Source organism: Triplophysa rosa, linkage group LG11, assembly GCF_024868665.1.
Source record: "Triplophysa rosa linkage group LG11, Trosa_1v2, whole genome shotgun sequence".
NCBI lineage: Eukaryota > Metazoa > Chordata > Actinopteri > Cypriniformes > Nemacheilidae > Triplophysa > Triplophysa rosa.
In genome coordinates, this window is record NC_079900.1 from 20,620,035 (window position 1) to 20,629,442 (window position 9,408).

Sequence of the window (9,408 nt, forward strand, 5' to 3'; positions counted from 1 at the left end):
CGTCGTTCCTGCGACCGGGAGTTCGCCAGGGCATTCTCGGCGGTGGCGGAGGAGACCGAGTTTAATGAGGCAGAGTTAAAGGTGATTTTCGACTGCTGCCTCACTCGGCGCCTCACGCCGTCAGAGAAGAGGTTGCTGGGACCCCTAGGGTTTGCGGATACGGTCAGGTACGTGGTCAACCGGGACAATCTCGGGAGCGAGGTCCCAGTCAGAACTACCGCCCCACGGTTGGTCGTACCGGAAAACCTCGTCCTGGCTGCCGTCACCCGAGGGGACTCAGTACCCTCTGGCTTGAGCTCCACAGGCCCCGGTCCTCCTGGCGGCGCCTGTGGCAAGCGGGGGTGGGCTCCGGGCGTCTGCGGGCTACGTCTGCGGGCTCCTCCGACGCGGAAGTCCCACCAACCTCCAAGGTTCCGACCAAGCCGGCCACGGGTCCGGTGGTCCAGAAAAAGGGGGAGAGGCGTCGCAGAGGAGCGTCCAGGCCAGTGCAGCCGGCGTCCCAGCTAGGTGATCCAGCCGGCGTCCTGATACGTTGTATATCGTATCGTGAACCCAGCATCGAGATATGTACCGAATCGTGAGTGTATCGTTACACCCCTATATGAAACTATAATATATCAACAAAATAATCTTTTTTTCTTAGAGAATTAGATTTGTACAATTTAAACATGCCAAACGAAGCAAAATCCTTGCATTATAAATAGTTTCAATGGTATTTAATAAAGCCGTATTGTGAACACAGCCATTGTCTTACAGCTGTGCTATCTTCAGCGTCTGTAACACCATCTGTTCTCTGTGATCTTGGTTACCGCACGTTTCCTCTTTGTGTTTCGTACGGAGCGGTTTGTAGCTGTGATTTGTTTGTACCCTGTTCAGTGACTACCTGCTAGTGTACCTTTGATTATGGTATTGAATTACTCAGCTGGATTCTGATTGTAATATTGTGTTTGCGGTTTTAAACGTGCAATAAAACAGCGTGCTCGAATCCTTCAGTCTGATTACATCCTGCGTTACACTCTGTTCCTGTTTATTAAAAAAATAGGTCAGCAGAGAACAGCCAGCGAAAAGCTGAATAACGATGAGCCCCAGAGAAATGCTTGACCTATGATTCATGACACACCAAATATTCACAGTATAATTAGGAGATAAAAATTTCACCGCAGCAACCGTGTCATCTTAATCCCAAATGCCCAGCATAAATTACTTTCAGTTAATGATTAAAAAAATTATGAAAACACATTTTTCTCAGAGACAGTTTTCATCTTATATCATACATGAATGACACATGCTAGCTGGATGGAATCTACAAAATAAAGCTTTTTATTTTTGTCACTTTATTATTTCTACATTAACAATACTTACATTTTAATATATTACATTTCACATAGAATATTATTATTAGAATACAACATTTTTTTTAATAATATGATAATTTTAGTATAATGATCATAATTGCTAAGATACATTACATCCAATTACTGTACTTTATTTATTAAATGTTAGCAAAAGCATTTCAAATTGATTTATTTAGAGTCATTTAATTCAATTCAAAGTTCATTTTAACAACAACAACAACCAAAAAAATGATCAGAATGACTAGTAAACACTGTTTTCTTAGTATTAACAAAGACAATAAGGGAAATTTTTCTACATTGTACTGGTATAAGGTCGTGACAATAGCCCAGATCAAAAGCCAAGTGTACTATAAAAAAAATATTTTTACAGAAATTTACTGTTATTTCTTACAGATTTTTCCACACATAATGTAAAAGACTGTAATTTTATGGAATTTCTTTGACATATTTTACATATATTTTCGAAGTAACCGTCAAATTACAGAAAAAGAACACAAATTCACATGTAAACATGAAAAACATGTAATTTGTATGTGAGAAAAACGGCGCCCAGCTGCCAAAAAACGTCATTTTTTTACTGAGTTTTTTACAGTCTACACATGCCTCTCTCTCTCTCTATTTGTTGTCCATATATGCGACCCTGGACCACAAAACCAGTCTTAAGTAGGACGTGAACATTTGTAGTAATAGCCAAAAATACATTGTGTCAGTCAAAATGATAGATTTTTCTTTTATGCCAAAAATCATTAGGATATTAAGATCATGTTTCATGAAGATATTTAGTAAATTTCCTACTGTAAATATATCAAAATGTTATTTTTGTGAGTGGATGCAGCAAAATTGCAAAACTGGTCAGAAACACACCTACAAACTTCACTTGCTGCTATCCGCTCTTTGGGAAATACCCACTCAAGTTTGGTATCTATGTAAAGCTTAAAATTTACGCTTTTGGGTTCATCTAGTCTCCACAACGTCATTACAGCGGTATGACAATAAAGACGTTCTTACCAACGTCTCTGATGGACAACTTTAAAGGCAATTTTCACCCTCAGAATTTTAAATAGTCTTAAATAGTTTTAAATCTCTGCAAAATATTGCCCGATCCTAACAAACCAAACATCAATGGAAAACTTATTTATTTGGTTTTCAGATCATGTAAACATCTCAATTTTGAAAAATAGACCCTTAAGACATCTTCTTGTTGTCCAGGGTCACATTTAGTACCTCATGTCATCTGCCATATTGAATAAAACGTTTGGTCCTAATGCATTCTGGGATTACATTATCTATGAACATCTACTGAGGACTTACTTGTTTGTAAGAATATACATAAATGTTGTTTAAGGAGGCAGTTCACTGCTTTGGAACAGAGCTAAATAATGTCTTGGTCTCTTTCTCCATAAACGGAGGAGATGGTCTGCAGGAGACTGTGCTCTGTTAAAGAAAGAGAAACAAACAACCAATATAAGCAAAACTTTTAGGCAAATAACTTTCACAATGTGAAATAACTTTAAAGCTTTGCAGAGCATATATAAGTGTCATATATGTTATTAATACATAGACATAAACTAGAGATTGTCAACCAGCGGGCATTAGCAAATCTCTAAGGGGGGCAGTTGAAGTACAATTTTTAAAGCAAGGGTTATTAAAAACATCTCATATAGTATTTCTCATTCTACTTATGATAGTTTTACTCCACACCTGGCTATCCCATTACATTTTTATATACGGGTACACCTTGCCCTTCTTATAATTTATTTGTTCATGCAATGTCCTGCACAGCCCCATTACTGTAATCTTATAGTTCTTTTTTTTTTGCTAAACAAGACACATATACAGTATGTCTAGTTTACACAAAGCTATTTATTCTTTAAAGGCATGAATTAAATCCTGATACATACTGCATCTCATGTTTAAATGAATAGGCAAAAGCTCGGTATGACATTTCAAGCCGTGGAAATTTCAAGTGAAAGAAATGTAAATGAAACCGTCATTGCGTTGTTACTCATTGTGGAAAGACATGTTCCTGGATTAACCATGTTGATCCTGGCACAGCCTTTCTATCAACCAGTCAGATTTCAGGATTAGGTTTGGACCCAATGCTAGGTTTAGTTTAATTTAATGGGTTTAATTAGGACTTATGTTAGGGGCTTGTAGCCTATACAATTCCTATCTACGTACTGTTTTAAGGGGTAAGGTTAAGTTATGATTTGGGTTTATGTTAGTTTTATGGTTCTTCGACAAGCATGTTGTTCCAGGAAGAATGAAAAAACTGCATATGTCTTGTAGGGTTTTCCCAATGTGTATGAACACTTTAATAAAATAACAAAACATACTTCACCCTCCTCATTTTTTTTAGGCTTCTCTCTGCCCAACCCATAACGCAATGCAGAAGTCTGATAATGCAGAGCTCTATAGAGCGTGTGTCCTTGGCAAACTAAAACCCCAAGAACGGCTAAAAAACACATTGAACACACTTTAATGCAAGCATTAGCATCTCTTTAATACTTACACACGAACATTCGGATACACATGCCGCACATGGCAACCACGCTGGCGATGTTAAGACACCGGCCGCACTCAGGACTCATCAGACATCTCTTGGTACTCCCGCAGCATCGCATGCAGCCACCTCCTCCCTGCTTCTTATCAGCCGAGTAGCTCTGCTTGGTGTTGCTGGTGTGCTGCTGCGTAATAATGTCAGGATAGTCCGGCAACTGTTTCCTGTAATCCTCCTCCATGGCCCAGTCTTCAGATCAGACCTGAGGGGAGGGAGAGACAGTTGCACGTTGACTCATGGGTGCGGAGAATCGATCGACGATAATAACATTCCAGTATCTGAGACCATCCTTTCACAGTCATTAACTGATATGGAAATGGGTCGATGCTCGCGTACGGTTTATCTGAACGGCGTTGACACGCGTTGCTCCCTGGAGAACGCCTAGGTTGGAATGTTGTTTTGAACCTTCAATGACAATTAACCACAATCGGCTCGGATGCTTTTTCGATTTGTCATTCGGGGATCGTGTAAGCAGGTGACGTAGTTGAAGGATGTGTTCACATCAGGCGGCAACAGACATCTACTGAGCGTCACATTACAAAAACAGGTTCACTCTGCACAGGAAAGCCAAACGGAGGTTCATTAAAGGTCCAGTGTATATATTTTTGGAGGATCTATTGACAGAAATGCAATATAATATACATAACTATGTCTTCAGAGGAGTATAAAGACCTTACATAATGAAGCGTTATATTTCATGATCTCAGAATGAGCTATTTCTATCTACATACACCGCAGGTCAACTTACATGGAATTCACCATGTTGTTTCTACAGTAGCCCTAAAAGGACAAACTGAGCGCGTTTCGTAAAAATGTTATCGGCAAAGAAGCGAAAACGAGATGACATCTTAGCCCTGTGCATGTTTTTTGCTTTGGATAAATAGTGTCTTGTGTACAAAAAATGTTAATGTTGTTTGGTTTCCAACATCTTGAAAATATCTTCTTTTGTGTTCTGCAGAAGAAAGAAAGTCAAACCTGTTTGACTGAGTAAATGATAAAAAAATCATTTTTGGATGAACTATCCCTTTAATTTAGGTTCATGTCACTTTAAAAGCGTAACCATGAACCGGTATAATACTTGATGTGAATCTTATATAAATGATCAGATTGCAATGTGTTTAATAAAACACCTCTGTTTAGTCTTCTTTAGTTTTCGTTCATCTTCTAATTTCTTTGAATATGCCAAAAAATATATGTATTTGTATTTCACCCACATACCATTGTCACTGAAAAATTATTTACTGACCTTTTATTAAGCCACTAAATATATTTCAGTTGAATAATCCTCAATTTCCAAAAAAAAAAAACTAAATTAGTTAAAATGTTCAAAAACTATTATACATTTAAAACCAACCGCTTGTTTTCCTTTTGTTTAGAATAAGCCATAAGCGCACATGAAACAGCTTTGAGCTTTCAAATAAGTACAACCTAGATGACATTTTTATTAAATCTAACTTTTCACAACAACAAAAATCTCTTCCACTCAAATCATTTTCCCAAGGACAAGGCCATGGATATCTTTCAAATGACTGAAATGACCAGACAAGTGTTGTTTCAATTCAAAGTATACCTTTTCTGTCAGAGTGCCCTCAGATTTCTCCTTTTTTCTTTCAACCTTCTTTTCCTCAGTCCTTCACAGTTTTCTCTTTGAATTGAATGAGAAGAAATTAAAATCCTCAATCACAACTCTGTCACGTACCGTAAAAGAGAACAGAGAACACAAACTACAATCCTCTCTTCTCGCACAATCTTGTGTATACGCTGGCAGCTTCTTTTCACTTTTGTTATAAAAGTCCTTTCAAATGAGTTCACATTCAAATGTACCTGTTTGTCATGAGGTTTACAGGGCTGGTACGACACACGCCCGGGCGGACTCGAAAATATAAATACCCTGACAGGGTGTGCGAATCAAGTTTTTCCTGCTTGTACTTGTCATTTTGGAATGACGTCTGTTCACCTATAATGCTATGCAAGCATTTTCACTTTATCATCAAGACAGATTTTACAGATTACATTTTCTCAGTTTACAGAATGTTACACTTCACAGTAATCACAGTATATTCAGTGTACAAGTACAAACCAGTATAGTTAGTTAAGTTTATTTATCCCCTTAAGGGAAAGTAAGGTTGCAGCGAGCTCACACAGACACAATAAGAGTCACAATTGGCATACAAAAATCAATACATAATTCAATAAACTAATTTGATAAATAAGATTAGTCCAGACCAGCTGGCTTAATCAATTAATATCAGAAGAAATAGAATTAAAAAATGAATTGCTTGAGGGATAAAAGAAAATTTGGACCTGTTTTTCATACACCGTGGGACACTGTACAGTCGACCGGATGGCAACAATTCAAAGGCAAAGGCTATAGGATGTCTCTTATCTTTCACAATATTGTTAGCTTTATTCAACACTCTATCTTTATATATACTTTCTATACTCGGTAAAGAAATCCCTAACCATTTACCTGCCAAAATCACCTCTCTTTCCTTAGTATTTTCTTCTGTGCCTCTGAAGCATTGCCATACCAGCAAATTAAACCAAATGTTATAACACTCTCAATAAAAGCACCATAAAAAATCTGTAACATTCCATTGTGGACATTGAAGGAGAGTAATTTCTTTAAGAAATACATTCTTTGTTGAATCTTTTTACTTAATTGCTCCGTCCACACAACCCATTTAATATTATAATCCAATACCATACCAAGGTATTTATAGTTTGTAACTGTTTGTATTGGCTCCCCATTAATTGATGTAGGGTAAAATGATTTTTTCTCTCTAAAATCAATAACCATCTCTTTTGTAGCTGAAGTATTCAATGGAAGATTTGATTTTTCACACCAATTTAAAAAGAAGTCCAAAACAGGCCCATGCTCTTCCTCTCCATCATATAAAAGACTCACTAGCGCAGTATCATCTGCATATTTAATAATTTATCTATTCTTAAAGGAACTTGAACAAGAGTTAGTGTATAAGATAAAAACTAAAGGAGATAAAACGCATCCTTGGGGTGATCCAATCCAGTCTTCCTTCCAAATGAAAACCTAAAGGCCAAGAAATAAGATCATTTAGTCTGTGTGTGTATGTAAGGGATAATGTACAGGCAACGTTCTGTTATCGCAGAAATATTATTTTCTTATTTGTCTTATTTCGCGATAACAGCCGGCTGCTTGTACATTATCCCGCTTATTACACGGCTACTTGCCACATGAGAAAAAAACTGGACATGAAATGTGAATTAGAAATATTTTATTAGCCCATTTTTACCGCGAATGCAGACCTTCTGTGAAGAAAAGCCATTTACTTTCAATTTTAAGCTAAAAAAGAAGTTCATATGTCACGAACAGGCAATTTGGTTTAATCATTTGTAAATATAATGTCATATGTTATTAAAAGACATATTTATATTTCATTTTTGTGTAATATCAAACTGTCCCTCTCAAAATGATTTGCAGCATCCGGGTTACAGGGTGTTATTAGCTTTGAGCGGTTGCAACCCTTGGAATGTCACGACTGGCCAATCAGAATCAAGCATTCAAATGAGCCATGTAATAAATTAACAATGCATTATGCATCTGTAATACATTTCAAAATGTTTTTATTAAACACATTGCAATCTGATCATTTACTGTATATAAGATTCACATCAAGTATTATACCTGTTCATGGTTACGCTTTTAAAGTGACATGAACATAAATTAAAGGGATAGTTTATCCAAAAATGATTCTTTTATCATTTACTCAGTCAAACAGGTTTGACTTTCTTTCTTCTGCAGAACACAAAAGAAGATATTTTCAAGATGTTGGAAACCAAACAACATCGGCCCCCATTGACTTCCACTAACACAAAACCAGAGAGACATTTCTCAAAGTATCTTATTTTGTGTTCTACAGAAGATAGAGTCATACATAGAGCTGCTTAAAATTAAGAGACCATTTCCAAATTATTGTCCGTTTTTCGGAATTTACAATTTATAGGTATGTGTTTTGGTAAAATGATCATTTTTGTTTCATTCTGTGGAGTAGGAATATTTCAACTATAAGAATATTTACCAAATTTCAAATAAAACTTTTGTTTCTGTTTGCAGAATTATAAAACTGGAGAAACAGGTCAAGATAACAGAGAAGAAGTTTAGATTCACTTTCAAGCCATACAACAGTCATATTTGTGCATGTATTTAGAAAAAGTTCAAAATTATTTTTTATGTGATAACCTGGATTTTTCTCACAGTTTTCATGTGTATAGTCATGCTGTCAGTCTTTCACATTGCTGTTGGATGACTTTATGTCAATCCTGAGCTTTGATTTTGTTGAAATTCAACAGACACTGGAATGAAATGGCCACAATACATCCAGAAATGCTGATTAAATGAACATTTGGAGTGTTGTTTTTCTGCGGCTGTAAGTTTTAAAAAGGTTTCTTTACAAAAAACTCATGCCACACTCTTTAATACACAAGAACATATTAGTTATGTTTATTATTCTTCCTACCGTCTCATGTCTGTGTAGACGTGGGCTGCTCGCCACTCAGGACAGCAGCGCAGGAGTGGGCCATCCGTGTGCACATGAAGCACACAGTATAGCGACAGTCGTCCGAACACATCACGCAGCAGCAGTCCAGACAGAACTGAAAACACAGGTTACAGCAGCGGTCCACGCAGGGCTCGTGTTTGTGACAGCGGCACAGGCAGTCCTCTCCGCATCTCTCTGTGCACTGAGGGCAAGAGACAGAGGTTTTACAGCAGCTTAGTCCCATATCTGCTCGAGTTAAACAATCTCTGCTTATTACAGCACTCCTGCGACCAGCGAGAACCCCAAATGTGACATAATGCGTTGAGAAGTGCGTCATTTGGGATGTTGCATGAAAACCTCATTTTTTCCGCTCATTTTAACTTTCAAGGAACTAACCATAGAGATGACAGGCAGCGTTTGTTAGAAGTGAGTTTAGAAGCCTCAGGGTGGCCCGGGGCCACCCCTCCTCCTGTGCCGTGTCAATTATTAGACGCGTCCCGTGATTAGCGGCCGAACAGAGAACAGTGTTGAGCGTGTGTCCCCTCAGGACGACCGTGAATGTACTCGCAAAAGACACTCCCGGGAGCTCTATCGGAGGTATTCACACAAACCGTGCGTGAATAAATTTGCTAAATGTCCAACTTGCAGCGATCGTAGCAAAACGGCCCACAAGAGACGTCACAATTGTACCGGCCTGTACGGGACACTTAATCTTATCAGGTTGCGATAATGATGACTTATGGGAAATTTACTCACTTTCTTCACAAGACTAAGTCAGCAGAAACAGAGCAAGATCTCTGTTCGGCAATTTGGGTGTTACACTAGAGCTAACAATCTCCCAAATGTTCTCTAGTTGGGTGAACAGGGCGAGAAATAATTCAAGAGATGGCGTCAGTACTAAACCCCCAACACCCAGACCACAGTCAAGCCATGTGTATTCATAAAAACAACAGAAGTTGACCCAAAGTGCTGTGCA

At 38.0% G+C, this 9,408-nt stretch overlaps 1 long non-coding RNA gene across 1 annotated transcript; it reads right to left on the bottom strand.

The window, feature by feature from the left end:
- Positions 1–1,305: 1,305 nt before the first annotated feature.
- On the bottom strand, positions 1,306–8,725 carry LOC130562302 (uncharacterized). Its single transcript, XR_008963922.1, has 4 exons — positions 8,412–8,725; positions 5,486–6,964; positions 3,868–4,117; positions 1,306–2,789 (listed from the first exon to the last, which is right to left on the bottom strand). It is a non-coding gene; the product is annotated as an uncharacterized LOC130562302 (long non-coding RNA).
- Between the last annotated feature and the right edge of the window lie 683 nt (positions 8,726–9,408).